Here is a 15,776-nt window from a genome sequence, read left to right as displayed (position 1 = left end):
TTCATCCTGTGACAAAGGCCACACATGATCCCACTTTTATTTACTTATTTATTTATTTATTTTGAGGCTGTGGTGAAGAAGTGACTTTTTATTTTTATTTATTGATTTCTTTTCCTCACCACTCCTATCATCAAAAGTTGGTTTGCCCACCCCCACCCACCTCCATAACTGTGGGACTATGTGAAAGCTTGGTAGAGCTTAGGGGAGCTCTCCCATCCTTGGATGGAGGTCTGGAAAGACACCCCACTTGTTAGCCTCTCTCCTTAGCCATGAGCCAAGAGGGAAAAGTCTCCAGACTCAGTTTCTCCTCATTAGTCTCCCCAGCTCACAAAAAGCCTACACGCCTCTCACACTTAGTTTCTCCCTGCTAGCAGCAGGCCAAGTGGTTGCCTGCTTTAGAGTTCACTCAAAGTTCACGCATCCACGTCACCTTTTGATCACAAAGGAGAACACACTCAATCATACACCCCTAACACCAGACAGTGAAAAGCCCCCAAAATCTTATTTTCTTGTGCCCTTTGATATCTATGATTTACATCAAGCTTTGTTTTTCTTTTCTCTGTCTCACCTTACTGGTTTAACCCCTATGCTTCTCTCAAATACCTTTGGATAATTAACCTGCCTGCATCATGGAGACTAACTGTCTTGACCTTTATATAGCTCATCAATTCTTGTCATACCAGCTCCCTACCATAGGGGCAAGCTGACCTTTTAAGAAACCTGTCATTTCTGACATATTTGAAAAGTGTTCTTTGTTTAACTCTCTATGTAAACCTGTACCCATCTCTAAATAAATGAGTGTTTGTACCAGAATGCTCCCTGATGCCTCCTTTCTGTATCACGCGGTTCCTGAGAACCGGTGAGGGAGGATTGGAGACTTGCCCCCTGGCTGGATCCCCTCCATGGAAGTGCCAGCACACAACCACTATAGTTCTCCCACAATCTTACAAAAATAAGTTAACATTTTTTCCCATATTTATATGTTTAGTTCTCTATATTCCAGTTGTGAGTAAAACCATTCTGTAGTTGTTCTTCACCTCCTTACTTGCTTCACTAAGCACAGTCTTCTCCAGTTCCTTCTACTTTATCCCAAAGGACACAATGTTATCTTTTTTATTGCAGAGTATTACTCCATTGAGTATATGGCCCATACTTTTTTATATGCCGTCACATGATCCCACCTCTTGCCCTTCTGAGCTCCCCTCTCACCCCTCCTCCCCCTCTTCTCTAATAGATTAGTGATCTTCAGCCATAGGGCCTTTGCACTTGTGGTTCTTTGTTGGTATGCTTCTAAAAACCCCTTCTGTTTCATTGGTTTAATCCCCCCTGCTTAACACTATTCTATTTACATAACCACTTCATTCTATTTACATAACCGCTGTTAACAAGCACCACCCTCCCTCTAGGGCATTGGTGGTTCAGTGATAGAATTCTCACCTGCTCCATCCCCTCTCCTTGTCACACCCTGATCCTCTCCTTGTCACACCCTGATCTTCCACCAGTCACTTGTCGCTCCACCCTCTCTGCGTCACATCCTGTTCACACCCTACTTGGGAAGTATATATAAAGACAACATTGTTCGTTTTAGTTAGTTGTTAGTTTAGTCTACCTTGGTATAGATTGCACTGCATCCTGCACGAATAAAGAGATACTGCGTACAGCTCAACCATGAGTCCCTGGTCGTCTGTCTCCCGTCAGTGAAGCTCAGCCCAACAGTTCTTTGTCTAGAAGTCTTTTCTCTAGTTATCTACATGACTCTGCCTCTAATTTTCTTTGGACATTATTTAAATGATTCTCACTTAAAAAAAATTTTTTTTTAGTATTTTTTATTTATCATTGAATAGAGATAGAGAAAAATTGAGAGGAGAGGGGGAGATAAGAGAGGGAAAGAGACAGACACCTGCAGCCCTGCTTCACCACTCATTAAGCTTTCCCATTGTGGGTGGAGGCCAGGGGCTTGAACCTGCATCCTTGCACACCATAATATGTGTACTTCCCCAGGTATGCAACCATCTGGTCCCTAAAGGCTTCTCAGTTTTATAAAGTTACTTAGTGATCTGTATCAGCATAAGTCACTATCTGCATATATCACATTAAGATCACCAGGGAAAGTCCCTGTTGTTGTCACTGGAGCTGCACTGGTCCAGGCCCACTTTTTCAGAGACAGAGGCAGAGATAGAGAGGAAAAAAACACACCACAGTACTGAAGCTGCATCCAGTGCAGTAGAGCTGGAGCCAGGCTAAAACTTGGGTTGAGCACGTGGTTAAACAGGTATACTACCTAGATGAGCTCTCTTGCTAACCCAGAGAGTCCAATTCTTGGCCATTACACCTGACACTTGATTTACCCATCTCACTTTGATTCCTCTGCACATCAGTCACATAGGAGTGAAATCCTACGGTGTTTGTCTCTCTTCACCTGGCTTATTTCACTTAGCGCGATACTGTTTCAGCTTAAGCATCTTACTGCAAAATGGCAGGCTCTCATCTTTTTATAGCTGAAATTCCACTGTGTACATCTTTATCTAGTCATCGGCCATTGCTACTGTGTTTGCTTTCAGTTCTTGGCTGTTCTAAATAATGCTTCAGTCAACATGGGAGAGAACATGTGTTTCTTTAAACTAGTGTTTGAATTTTTCAGGTAAATATTCAGAGGAGGGATAACTGCATCATATTTTTTAAAAATTTTTTTGAGGAATCTATTTCTTTTTAATTTTTTAAAATATTTATTTATTTCCTCTTTTGTTGCCCTTGTTTTTTATTGTTGTTATAGTTATTATTGTTGTTGTTATTGATGTTGTCGTTGTTAGATAGGACAGAGAGAAATGGCGAGAGGAGGGGAAGATACAGAGGGGGAGAGAAGGATAGATACCTGCAGACCTGCTTCATCGCCTGTGAGCTGGGGGCTGGAATTGGGATCCTTAGGCTGGTCCTTGTGCTTTGCACCACGTGTGCTTAACCCTCTGCACTACCGCCTGACTCTCAGAATCTCTATTTTTTTTTTCCCATGACTAAACTAATGTAGAGCCCCAACAGTATGCAAAGTTCCCTTCTTCCCACAGAATTACCAGCATGTATTATTTTCTATTTCTAGGTCAATGGGGATGTCAGAAATATCTCAGTTATTGGGTAATAATCTAATGGATCATATTATCACCTAATGAACAGATAAATAATAGCAGAACATACAATGCTGTTTTGATTTGAATCTTCCTACCAATCTCTTTCTACATGCCTGTTGGTCATCTGTCTTGTCCTCTTTGGAATAGTGTATATCCAGATCCTTTCCCTGTTGTTTAACTAGGTTCGTTTTGCTACTGAGTTTTATGAGTCCTTTGTATATTTAGAATTAGTTTATCTTTTTTTAAAAAAAATTTGTTTATTATCTTTATGTATTGGATAGGACAGCCAGAAATCAAGACAGAGAGACACCTATAGCCCTGCTTCACCACTCATAAAGCTTTCCCCCTGCAGGTGGGGACCTGGGGCTCGAACCCATGTCCTTGAACATTATAATACATGCGCTCAACCAGGTGTGCCACCTCTCGGCCCTGAATTAGTTTATCTTTTATAAATATTATCTTTAACATATGTTAATGAGAACTAGAGATGACAGCACTGCTCAGCTGTGGTTTATGGTAGTGTTAGAAATTGAACCTGGGACCTCCGGGCCTCCTCAGGTATGAAAGTCTTTTGCATAACCATTATGCTGTCTCTCCAGCCCTATTTAGAATGATTTGCTACATGATTTTTCATAATATTTAGCCTCTTAAATGATATCTCAGTAAGACTTTCATTGGTTGCTCTTACGGAATACCAACAATTACTTCTATCTCTATTCTATTTCCTCCATAAATCCTTAGTACTCAGTCACCATCTGACAGTACATAGCAACTTCCTTCTTTCTGTGTTTCTTTCCTTTCACTAGGATTTAAGCTTCCTGAGAACAATGACTGAAGTAAGAGCGCTTCTCAGGACCAGGGAGATAGCAAAGGCAGTAGGACAGCAGACTTTCATGCCTAAAGGCCCATGTACAGTCCTTTTTTTTTCTTTTTCTTTTTCTTTTTTTGGGGGGATTGAGGATTTTCAGTCAATGGTAAAATACAATATTTTGTGTATGTATAACATTTCCACATAACAATACAACCCCCACTGGGTCCTCTTCTACCATCATGTTCCAGGATCTGAACCCCCCCCCCCCAGAGTCTTTTACTTTGGTGCAATCCACCAACTCCAGTCCAGGTTCTGCTGAGTGTTTTCTCTTCTGATCTTGTTTTTCAACTTCTGCCTGTGAGTGAGATCATCCCATATCCATCTTTCTGTTTCTGACTTATCTCACTTAACATGATTCCTTCAAACTCCATCCAAGAAGAGGTAAAGAAGGTGAATTCACCAAGGTTCAGTCCTTAGCACCACCATGAGCCAAAGCTAAGCAGTGCTCTGATCTTTTTGTCATTATAAAAGAAACAGATCTTTATATATGTGTGTGTGTGTGTATACACACACATACATATATATATGTGTGTGTATATATATATATCTTCATCGAGAAGGTGGCATTTAAACTGTATTTCTGGTATGAGATTCTGTAGTTTACCAGAGACCCTATTTTTCAGAAGTGCCTTTGCCACTTAAAAAGCCTGGTAACCAAGACAGATGGACAAATTCAGGGATCAGATTGAATCAAAGCAACATGGCAAATAGCTGTAGGACTAGAGTCTTTGTGCTGACATCTAGACTAGGTCAGTAATAAATCATACATACCAGCATCCTCATTTTAGATGAGAAAATAAGCACTTAGTCAAGAGAGGAGAATTTACATTATATTAAGGTTCAGGGCTGGGCCCCCAAAGACACTTTGTCTTTTTGAAACACCTTGGGTGCTTTGAGATGCCAGTTAACAACCAGAACAATACAGCAATCACATCCAGAGTTGCAAAGACTGATTGGAAACACAGTAAATGGCTTGATTTGTATTTGCTTCACTCTCTGTGGGGAAAAAGTGCCTTTTTGTGCTGGACACACCTACAACTTGAGAGCTTTGCTGTGAGAGAGGTGTGTGTGTGTGTGTGTGTGTGTGTGTGTGTGTGTGTCAGTGTTCTCATACAGGATAACCATTTAGTGCCTTCGATTTGGAAGAAAACACACTTAGAAATCATGGCTTTTACCTCACCTCCCCAAAGCCCTACCCCACTAGGGACAGATAGAAACAGGCTGGAGGTATGGCTCGACCTGCCCAGTACCTAAGTCCAAGGGCAGCAGTTCATTGGCAATTTGTCTTTACTTTACAAAAATACCATTTTGAAGCTTTTCCTTCCCCATTGATGAAATTATAAATCAACAGGACACACATGGAGACTGGATTTGAAGTTGAGTGTTGGATATGTTGGAAATCCCAGGGCCTTCATGATTTCTTCTCCCCCGAGCACGTCTTCATCTGTTAAGGACAGACTTCATTCCCAGTGGAGCCCAATGCTGATGCCATAAAAGGAAGACTGAGTCACATCCTTAGGTGACCATGTAGGTGCAGAGGCAGGAAGTGAGTATGGGAAATTAAATTTAAAAGAAGCTATTCATCATGGATAGGTGAATGTTGTGCGTACTAGGCCATACATGGCTACAGAGGGCTTTGAAGGGGGAGGCTTTTAGGAGACTTAGCCTCAGAGAGAAAGTGCAAGAGAGGATCTTTCAAGGAGTTAGGCAAACAAAGGTCAGTGAAGCATAGAAGTGATCCAAGTTCAAGTTGAGGGGGTATAATTTAAAGACTGTTTTCAGTTTTTATCCTGTGAGTAATGAGATCATTTTTATGTCTAAACCAGTGTCTCCCAGAAGATAATTTTGATGTGAGTGTCAAGGATGGCTTGAAGGCAGTCACATCACAGATCATTTTCAAAGCAAGCGAGGTTTTAGATGGTGAAACACAGGATAAAATATGGGGTGAGGAAAAGTGACAGACATAAAGGATGTAGGGAAAAATTTTTGAATAGAGTGGATTAGTTGCTTAATGTTGCTGTTAACAAAATTTCTTGGAGGTGTTTTTTTTTTTTAATTATAGTACCAGTGTGTTGTCTTTATATTTGAATTATGTTTTTTAAGCTAGCATTTGAAAATTTTGGGATTTTATTCTTTCCATTCAATTGAATTGAGAGTTGGCGAGGGAGAGAAGCAAGAAGCACCATGATGGTACTTGTCGGGGTCTCTCTCTGGTTGGGGTGATCTCCAGGGGAAAGGTAACGGACTGGTTCTTTCTCGCTCACGACAGGGGTGACATGAAGTAAAAGACACCAGGGAGCTCCTCAGCGTGTTAACTCAGAACTCAGAACTTGTTTATTAGCAAGGTGGACATAAGTTAAATAGAAAAGCAAACGAAGGGAATATTACTAAAATATGTCAGAAATTACAGGTTTCTTAACGGTCGGCATGCCTCTAAGGTAGGCGGCTGGTATGACAGGAATTGATGAGATACAAGACAGTTATTCTCCATGACACAAGCAACTTAATTATCCAAAAGTATTTGAGAGAAGCATAGGGGTTAAACCTGTAGGGTGAGACAGAGAGAAGATGGATATCAAAAGGCCATATAGTTTGGCATTTCTCTTGTCTGGGGTCTGAGGTGTGCGATGAAGTGTGTGATAAGGTGTGTTCTTCTGTGATCAGAAGGTGACTTTGAATAAGTGAATCTGCGGCCATGTGGCCTGCAGTTAATGGAGGGAAGTACTGGGGTTTCTGTGGGCCTGAGAGTCAAGAAGGAAAGAATCAAGTCTGAGTTTCCCCCCTTATGCTCACCTCAGTTGAGAGAGACTTACCAAGAGGTTATCTTCTCAGACCTCCATCCAAGGACGGGGGTGGTTCTCCCTAAGCTCTATCAGGCTTACACATAGTCCCAACAGGTACTTATGGTGCCAAGGATTAAACCAAGAACTTCAGGTGTGAAAGTCCTAATCTTTGCCAGCTACCATATTTCTTACCCAGATGAGGATGAGCACACACGCACGCACGCACGCACGCGCGCACACACACACACACACAGGATTGATCCCCTCCCTAGCTTTGCAAAATATATTGTCATATAATCTTTTTTAAATATTTATTTATTCCCTTTTGTTGCCCTTGTTGTCTTATTGTTGTAGTTATTATTGTTGTTGTCGTTGTTGGATAGGACAGAGAGAAATGGAGAGAGAAGGGAAAGACAGAGAGGGGGAGAGAAAGATAGACACCTGAAGACCTGCTTCACCGCTTGTGAAGTGACTCCCCTGCAGGTAGGGAGCTGGGGTCTCGAACTGGGATCCTTAAGCTGGTCCTTGTGATTTGCACCACCTGTGCTTAACCCGCTGCGCTACTGCCTGACTCATATAATTCTGACGTGTCATATAATTTTGGTATCAGATTTCAGAATGCTGCTCTCTGGGCTAAAATCAATGTGTCAGCCAAGTTGCAGACACTACCATGATTCTATCCTGACTTTTGCGCAGAGAATCTTACCAGTGTGTCCTGGAACCTTACCTCTCCAGAGCTCTGTCTCACTAGGGAAAGATAGAAACAGGCTTGGAGTATGGATAGACAGGCCAGTGTAATTGTTCCTCCAGTGGAGAAGCAATTACAGATGCCAGAACTCCTGCCTTCTGCACACCAAAAACAATTCTGATCCATTCTCCCAGTGGGGGGAGAAGTGATAGGAGGAAGAGCCTAAGAGGTCTCTGAACTCTAACTCCATCAGATCCCAGAGAGAGAATGAGAAGACAAAAAGTGGAGAGATATTTGAATGTAATAATACAGTCATGTGTGACGTAGAGGGGAAGAGAGGACTGTACGTGGAAGAAAAAGAGGGCACTTGTGTACAAATGTAGATAGATAGTTGTAGAGATGATGGTTAACCCATGTCTGCAACCTTGGGAGAACCATAGTGGACTGCAGCAGAAGGAATGAGGATTCAGAACTCTGGCGGTAGGAAAGGTGTGGAATCATACCCCTGTTGACATGTAATTTTGTAAATCAAGAGTAAATCATTAATAAACAAATAAATGAAATCCAGGTGTCCACAGGGCTATATTACTCTGTAGAGTCTCTAGGGAACAGATGGATTAACTTGCCTTTTCCATCTTCTGTAGGCTGCCCACATCCCTTGGCTTATGGTCCCTTCCTCTGGCCCCACAACCTTCAGCCTAGTATCTCAGATTTCTGATTCTGACTCCTTCCTGCTTCCCCTTAGAAGAGCCCTTGTGATTACTTTGTACTTGTCCAGATTATTAAGGATAGTTCCCATCACTAGACCCTACCACACTCAGATCTGCAGAGTGGCAGTGTAAGGTTATGTAGGAATGGGCCCCAAAGATGAGGATTTGTTTGGGTGTCTTGCCCATGGTTTCATGATTGCTCGGGATTTGGAAGAGGGTCGGAAAAGCCTCTTGAGTTTGTTCACCAGGAGAAGGGGTGGAGAAGGGTGTAGAGTGACACCCCTCCCCTCCTGTCAAAGTCTGATCAGAATATCAGCTCCATGAGAACAGGGGTGACCATCTGCCTTGTCTTCCTGTGTTTTCATTGCCTTCAACAGAGACTGGTACATAGTCGATATTTTCCAGTTCTTTGTGGAATAAATTATCTGTTGCCAAATGAGTGACCATGTCAAGAGAGTATTTGGAAAAAAGGGAAGACTTTGTACTTCCTACTTTCATCAAGTTTTTGCTTTCTTGGCCGGCTCTGGTGACAGTCTAGAGTCCTGTCTCTCTAGAGGGGCGCGTTGGGTAGGAGAGAAGGGTAGTGAAGGTTTTGACCTCCACACCACATAGCCCCTGCAGCAGGGAGCAAGCGGTGACCTGCATTGGGATTGGTGGGTGGCCTTAGCGTCTGGGGGGGGGGGCAGCTGCTTGATTGAAGGAGAGATTGTTCAGTGTGGCAGCATTGTTCCTGGAATGACCAGCTGTCACATTCCACTCTGCTGCTCACTCACCCAAAGAGAGGCCAGTCCTGCCCTTTGCATTCCTGACGCACACTTGATCCTGTGAGGATACAGTATCCCCTTACGTTGGGGGAGGGAAGTGCTGCTACAGAGAAGACAGAGACGTGTCTTTGTGTCTTAAGCATGAGATAGTCTGGAGACTTGGAGTTTGAGGGGTGACCACCATGCCGGCAAGAGTCTCTTCACAGGCAGTGAAGCAGGTCTGCAGGTGTCTTTCTCTCCCCTTCACTGTCTTCCCTTCCTCTCTCCATTTCTCTATGTCCTGTCCAACACAACATCAATAACAACAACAAAAATAACTAGTTTGAGACATTTAGAAATGAGAGATTGATGTAAGGGATGGATAAATATAGTAGACATTAAAGAAAAAACAACATTGGGAGTTGGGCGGTAGCGCAGCGGAGCGGGTTAAGCGTACGTGGCACAAAGCGCAAGGACCGGCATAAGGATCCTGGTTTGAGCTGCTGGCTTCCCACCTGCAGGGGAGTCACTGCACAGGTGGTGAAGCAGGTCTGTAGGTGTCTATCTTTCTCTCCCCCTCTCTGTCTTCCCCTCTTATCTCCATTTTTCTCTGTCCTATCCAACAACAATGACATCAGTAATAACTACAACAATAAAACAACAAGGGCAACAAAAGGGAATGTATAAATAAATAAATGTTAAAAAAAAAAAACCAACAGACTCACAGGGCCAGCAGATGGCTCACCCAGTATAGCACACATAGTGCAAAGTGCAGGGACCGGCTCAAAGGTCCCAGTTCGAGCTCCCAGCTCCCCACCTGCAGGGGGTAGCTTCACAAGCTGTGAAGCAGGTCTGCAGGTATCTGTCTTTCTCTGCCCCTCTCTGTCTTCCCTTCCTCTCTCAGTTTTTCTCTATCCTATCCAACAACAGCAGCAGCAGCAGCAACAACAATTAAAAAAAAAAAAAAAAGGTGGCGGCCAGGAGCATTGATTTGGTAGTGTGGGCACTGAGTCCAGAGATAACCCTGGAGGCGAGAGGGAGAGGGAGAAAGAAAGATGTATTTACAGTCAAAACTAAGTGTGTTCAGAGATGAAGAACAGGCAGTAGTATTTAAGGGAAACGGAGAAAGGAAGGAATAGGCAGGTTTGACAAAAGAATCAAATAGAAACCCCACAAATAGAAGGTAGTTGTTGATCTCTGTGAACTGTTGGCATTGGTGAGTAGTAAATAGCTTATAGTTAGTACATTTTGGGGGACATTGCTCTTTGAACCAGAGAGGAGGAAACCTTTTTTTAGTCCACTGTTGGAAAATCTCTGTCCCAGTCAATGTACTGGAGTATAAAACATGGTCAGTTGAAACTCAAGTTGAAATGGGATCCAGACTAATAAAACAGCCTCCGTGTGTCTGAAGAGGCCTAGTGTAAGTAGGCTGTTGTAACTGCAGACCCTGTAAGCCCACTGGATACAGGATGTGGTGTGGTTCTGCTTTGCCTTCAGGTTTTAGACCTTGTTTATTTATTTATGAAAAAGATAGGAGGAGAAAGAGAACCAGATGTCCATCTGGGACACAGATTGCCGGGGATCAAACTCAGGACCTCATGCTTGAGAGTCCTATACTTTATCCACTGTACTACCTTCCGGGACTACCAGTTCTGCTTTTCTGATAAGAGGTTGATGCTCTCTCACCATCCTTCTCTTCCTATGCACCTCTCACCTACCACCCCAAGTCCATTTCCAGATTATTTGTTAGATTAAGAGGGTATTTTGGAATGTGAGGACAATCTGTCACCCCGTTGGTCGCTGAGGTTGATGCGGCTGATCTGGCTGGCTAGGCGGGTGTCCCCTTCCTCCCTCACGGCTCCATGTGCGACCCTCCCGAAGCTGCATGCTTCCTCAAAGAGGACCACAGCCTTCTCCAAATAGTGCGGACCAGTCTTGGGTGGAGGGTATATGAGTAGCTGTGTTCTCCTGCTAGAAGCCCCAAACAAGTTCTCAGTATAGCCTTTGAGCGGTGGGTTCACAACCTACACTGATTTTTTTTTTTTTAGATTTTTAAAAATATTTCTTTTATTTATTTTTTAAATCTCTTTATTGGGGAATTAATGTTTTACATTCAACAGTAAATACAATAGTTTGCACATGTATAACATTTCCCAGTTTTCCATAAAACAATACAACCCCCACTAGGTCCTCTGTCATCTTTCTTGGATCTGTATTCTCCCCACCCACTCACCCACCCCAGAGTCTTTTACTCTGGTACAATACACCAATTCCACTTCAGGTAATATTTATTTATTTATCTATTCACTTTTATAGCCCTTGTTGTTTTATTGTTATAGTTGTTGTTGTTGTTGTTGGATAGGACAGAGAGAAATGGAGAGAGGAGGGGAAGACAGAAGGGGGAGAGAAAGACAGACACCTGCAGACCTGTTTCACCACCTGTGAAGTGACTCCCCTGCAGGCAGGAAATCCCTGCGCTTTGTACTGTATTTGCTTAACCTCGTGTGCTTCCACCCAGCCAACTTTCATTACCACTTTTACTGCCTTGATTTAGGAAAATACATTGTGTGGCTAGTTCTCTCCTTTGAAGTGTTTGAAAGAAACTCTCTCAATATCAACTTAAGGTGACATCGTAAGGAACTAAATGTGTATGTCCTTCGACTCTTGCACCTGTGTTAACTAGCTTTCCCTGCCTTCATCTCTCTTGAGAGATCGAGAGAATTCTCCTTCCTTTCTTACTTAACACATCGCCTTCCACAACTCCAGGTACAAATTGCACACCTGTACATGCCTACTTGTTTTATACTGTGTGAGCTGTACTGTGTCAGTATAATACTGGAAGTTTGCACAGGGATCTCTGTAGTTTTTTTTTCTTTTTTTACCAGAGTATTGATCAGCTCTGGCTTATGGTGATATGAGGGATTGAACCTGTGACTTTGGAGCCTCAGGCATGTAACCATTATGCTATCTACCCCCACCCCCCCTGTAGGCTTTTTTTTTTTTAATTTTTTTTATTTAAGAAAGGATTAATTAACAAAACCATAGGGTAGGAGGGGTACAACTCCACACAATTCCCACTGCCCAATCTCCATATCCCACCCCCTCCCCAGTAGCTTTCCCATTCTCTATCCCTCTGGGAGCATGGACCTAGGGTCATTGAGGGTTGCAGAAGGTAGAAGGTCTGGCTTCTGTAATTGCTTCCCCGCTGAACATGGGCGTTGACTGGTCGGTTCATACTCCCAGTCTGCCTCTCTCTTTCCCTAGTAGGGTGGGTCTCTGGGGAAGCTGAGCTCCAGGACACATTGGTGGGGTCTTCAATCCAGGGAAGCCTGGCTAGCATCCTGATGGCATCTGGAACCTGGTGGCTGAAAAGAGAGTTAACATACAAAGCCAAACAAATTGTTGAGCAATCATGGACCCAAAGCTTGAAATAGTGGAGAGGAATTGTTAGGGAGGGTACTCACTGCAAACTCTAGTATACTTCTGCTTTCTTACTTTGGTGCCATACTCCAAACTCAGTCAATTTCTGCTTTGCGTTTCTACTTTTTTTTTTTTTTTTTTTTTTTTACGTGCATAACATTCCCCAGATTCCCATTTAACAATACAACCCCCACTATTTCATTGTAGGGCTTTTAACTCTTCAAAAAATTAAGATTTGAAATTTGTCTTTAGAAACAAAAGCGCAGTGCCGCCGTCCCTAAGATGTCTTCTCCTTTATCCCTGGTGTGAGGGGGCCTTTTCTTTTCTTTCTTTCTTTATTTTTTATTTATAAAAAGGAAACATTGACTAAACCATAGGATAAGAGGGGTACAACTCCACACAATTCCCACCATCAGAACTCCATATCCCATCCCCTCTCCTGATAGTTTTCCTATTCTTTTTTATTTTTAAAAGTAATTTATTTTATTTATTTATTCCCTTTTGTTGCCCTTGTTTTTATTGTTGTAGTTATTATTGTTGTTGTCGTTGTTGGATAGGACAGAGAGAAATGAAGAGAGGAGGGGAAGACAGAGAGGAGGAGAGAAAGATAGACACCTGCAGACCTGCTTCACCGCCTGTGAAGCGACTCCCCTGCAGGTGGGGAGCCGGGGTTCGAACCGGGATCCTTATGCCCGTCCTTGTGCTTTGTGCCACTTCACTTAACCCGCTGCACTACAGCCCGACTCCCGAGTTTTCCTATTCTTTATCCTTCTGGGAGTATGGATCCAAGGTCATTGTGGGATGCAGAAGGTGGAAGGTCTGGCTTCTGTCATTGCTTCCCTCCTGAACATGGGCGTTGACTGGTCGATCCATATTCCCAGCCTGCCTCTCTCTTTCCCTAGTGGGGCAGGTCTCTGTGGAAGTGGGGCTCCAGGACACATTGGTGGGGTTGCCTGTCCAGGGAAATCTGGTCGGCATCATGCTGGCATCTGGAACCTGGTGGTTGAAAAGAGAGTTAACATACAAAGCCAAACAAGTTGTTGACCAGTCATGGACCTAAAGGCTAGAATAGTGCAGATGAAGAGTTGGGGCAGGGAGCCTTTTCTGTGCTCTTAGCAATTTGTGGTCATCTGTACTGTCAACTGACCACATGTCTCCTATGCTCTAAGTATCTGTATCTAGGCCTCTCTTGATTCTGACCTCTTTCACAGGAGGGTGTCCCCCATACCCCCAGGTTTATCAAACTTTAGCAGACTGCATGCTCATAGTATTTGAGAAGGGAATGAATGTGCACTTAAAATAATCCAGTTATCTGGAATCAGTGACTGTATTAGACCCCACTGACGCTCAAGTGACTCCTGTCAGAATCAAGTGAATGTGCCTAGCCACAACCCAGCCATGTTTGACCTTGAACAGAAGCTGTGAGTGTGCAGTCACTGAGATTGGAGCAACTAAGAAAGCTGGTAGCTCTTTTCAAGAACTGAAGTGTGTAGAAACCTAAAGGAATGTTGAATGAGGGCAATGAAAAGATAGAAAAGGTAGAAGATAGTTCGACAGGGCTACTTTTTTTTTTTTTTTTTTGCCTCCAGGGTTATCGCTGGGGCTCAGTGCCTGTACTACGAATCTGCTGATCCTGTAGGCCATTTTGTTGCCATTATTGTTGTCATTGCTGTTGTTGGATAGGACAGAGAGAAAAGAGAAAGACAGAGAGGGGGAGAGAAAGACACCTGCAGACCTGCTTTTCACCGCTTGTGAAGCCAACCCCCCTGCAGGTAGGGTGGCCAGGACTTCAACCAGGATCCCTATGCCTCGAGCTTTGCGCCATGTGTGCTTAACTCGCTGCACTATCATCTGGCCCCCAGGGCTGCTTTTTAAAAGGCAGTCCCTTCACTCTGCCCAGGGGTGGGGATGGGAGTTGGGGGAGGAACGGTGTGGAGGAGGTAAGAAAACTTGTATCAAACAGGGATGTATTTCACCTGTCTCAGTTCTGCTATCCTATGGGGGGATTCACTGTCTTTTTCTTTAAGCTAAGAGATGAGTGGGCACTGAGAAAGCAAGGGAAAAACAACCACTCACAACTAAGAACTTTAGGGCTGGGGAAACAGCTTCCTTGGATAATGTGCTGTTTTGCCATGTGTGCCACCAGGGCTCAGGGTTCGAGTCTGGACAGCACCACTTTGGGGGAAGCTTCCGTGCTATGATGACTTCATTCTCTGTCGCTGCCTCTCAGCCTCTATTTAAAAAATAAATAAATAAAGTAAGGACTTTGTGTGTCCTGAAGTGTGACCACTTAGCAGATAGCAGTGATATTAAATTGCAGAAGAGAAGAGGAAAGAGTCGACTTCATCAGTAAGACTCTCATTAAGCTAAAAGATTGTTTTTTTATAAAACTGAAACAACAACTCAAATTGAATTATAAGCTAAACAGGTGAGTAAAATCCAAGCAGAAATGTGAAGGGCTCTTTGAAGACTTGCTGTTTCTTTTGTGCGGAACTGAAGACAAATCTCTGCACCGATTTCAGTAGCTCCATCGTCTCAGATACAGCTCGTCTATCAGACAAACGCGGGTTTATTTGAAATAGAGGTTAACCGTTTAATTCTTCCATTGGTTTTGCTATAAAACCTCAGTCTTCCAAAGTAAGCCTACTAGGGAGTCAGGCGGTAGCACAGTGGGGTAAGTATACGTGGCGCAAAGTGCAAGGGCCAATGTAAGGATCCCGGTTCGAGCCCCCCGGCTCCCCACCTGTAGGGGAGTCGCTTCACAGGCAGTGAAGCAGACATGCAGGTGTCTGTCTTTCTCTCCCCCTCTCTATTTTCCCCTCCTCTCTCCATTTCTCTGTTTTCTATCCAACAAGGATGACATCAATAACAACAACAATAATAACTATAACAATAAAAGAACAACAAAGGCAACAAAAGGGAAAATAAATAAATATTTAAGAGTTTTCAAGGATGGGAGTTTCAAAAGAAGTTGAGTTTGTTTCCCCCTTGCATTTTTTTTTAAATCTGTATTTATAAAATGGAAATGTTGACAAGGCTATATAGCATAAGAGAAGTACATTTCCACACAGTTTCCACCTCCAGATCTCCCATCCCCTCCCCTGATAGCTTTCCTATTCTTTAACCCTCTGGGAGCATAGACCCAGGGTCATTGTGGGATGCAGAAGGTGGAAGGTCTGCCTTCTGTCATTGCTTCCCTGCTGAACATGGGCGTTGGCAGGTCGATCCATACTCCCAGCCTGTCTCTCTCTTTTCCTACTGGGGCAGGGATCTGGGGAAGCGGGGCTCCAGGACACATTGGTGGGGTTGTCTGCCCAGGAAAGTCAGGTTGGCATCATGGTAGCATCTGGAAACAATTAGTTCTGCTTTATATCTTAGCTCTTTTTCAGTCCTGCATTTTTAGTGGCTATGATCATCCACTGGGGATGGTTTCATTTTC

At 43.4% G+C, this 15,776-nt stretch overlaps 1 protein-coding gene across 3 annotated transcripts in view; it reads left to right on the top strand.

Moving 5' to 3' along the window:
- Positions 1-15,776, top strand: part of PDE5A (phosphodiesterase 5A) — a 177,736-nt gene that overhangs the window by 67,734 nt on the left and 94,226 nt on the right. The gene's annotated exons all lie outside the window — the stretch shown is intronic.

The sequence above is a fragment of the Erinaceus europaeus genome, chromosome 2, assembly GCF_950295315.1.
Source record: "Erinaceus europaeus chromosome 2, mEriEur2.1, whole genome shotgun sequence".
NCBI classification, from domain to species: domain Eukaryota; kingdom Metazoa; phylum Chordata; class Mammalia; order Eulipotyphla; family Erinaceidae; genus Erinaceus; species Erinaceus europaeus.
Note: the sequence above shows the minus strand (reverse complement) of the source record. Positions and strands in the feature narration are given on the sequence as shown.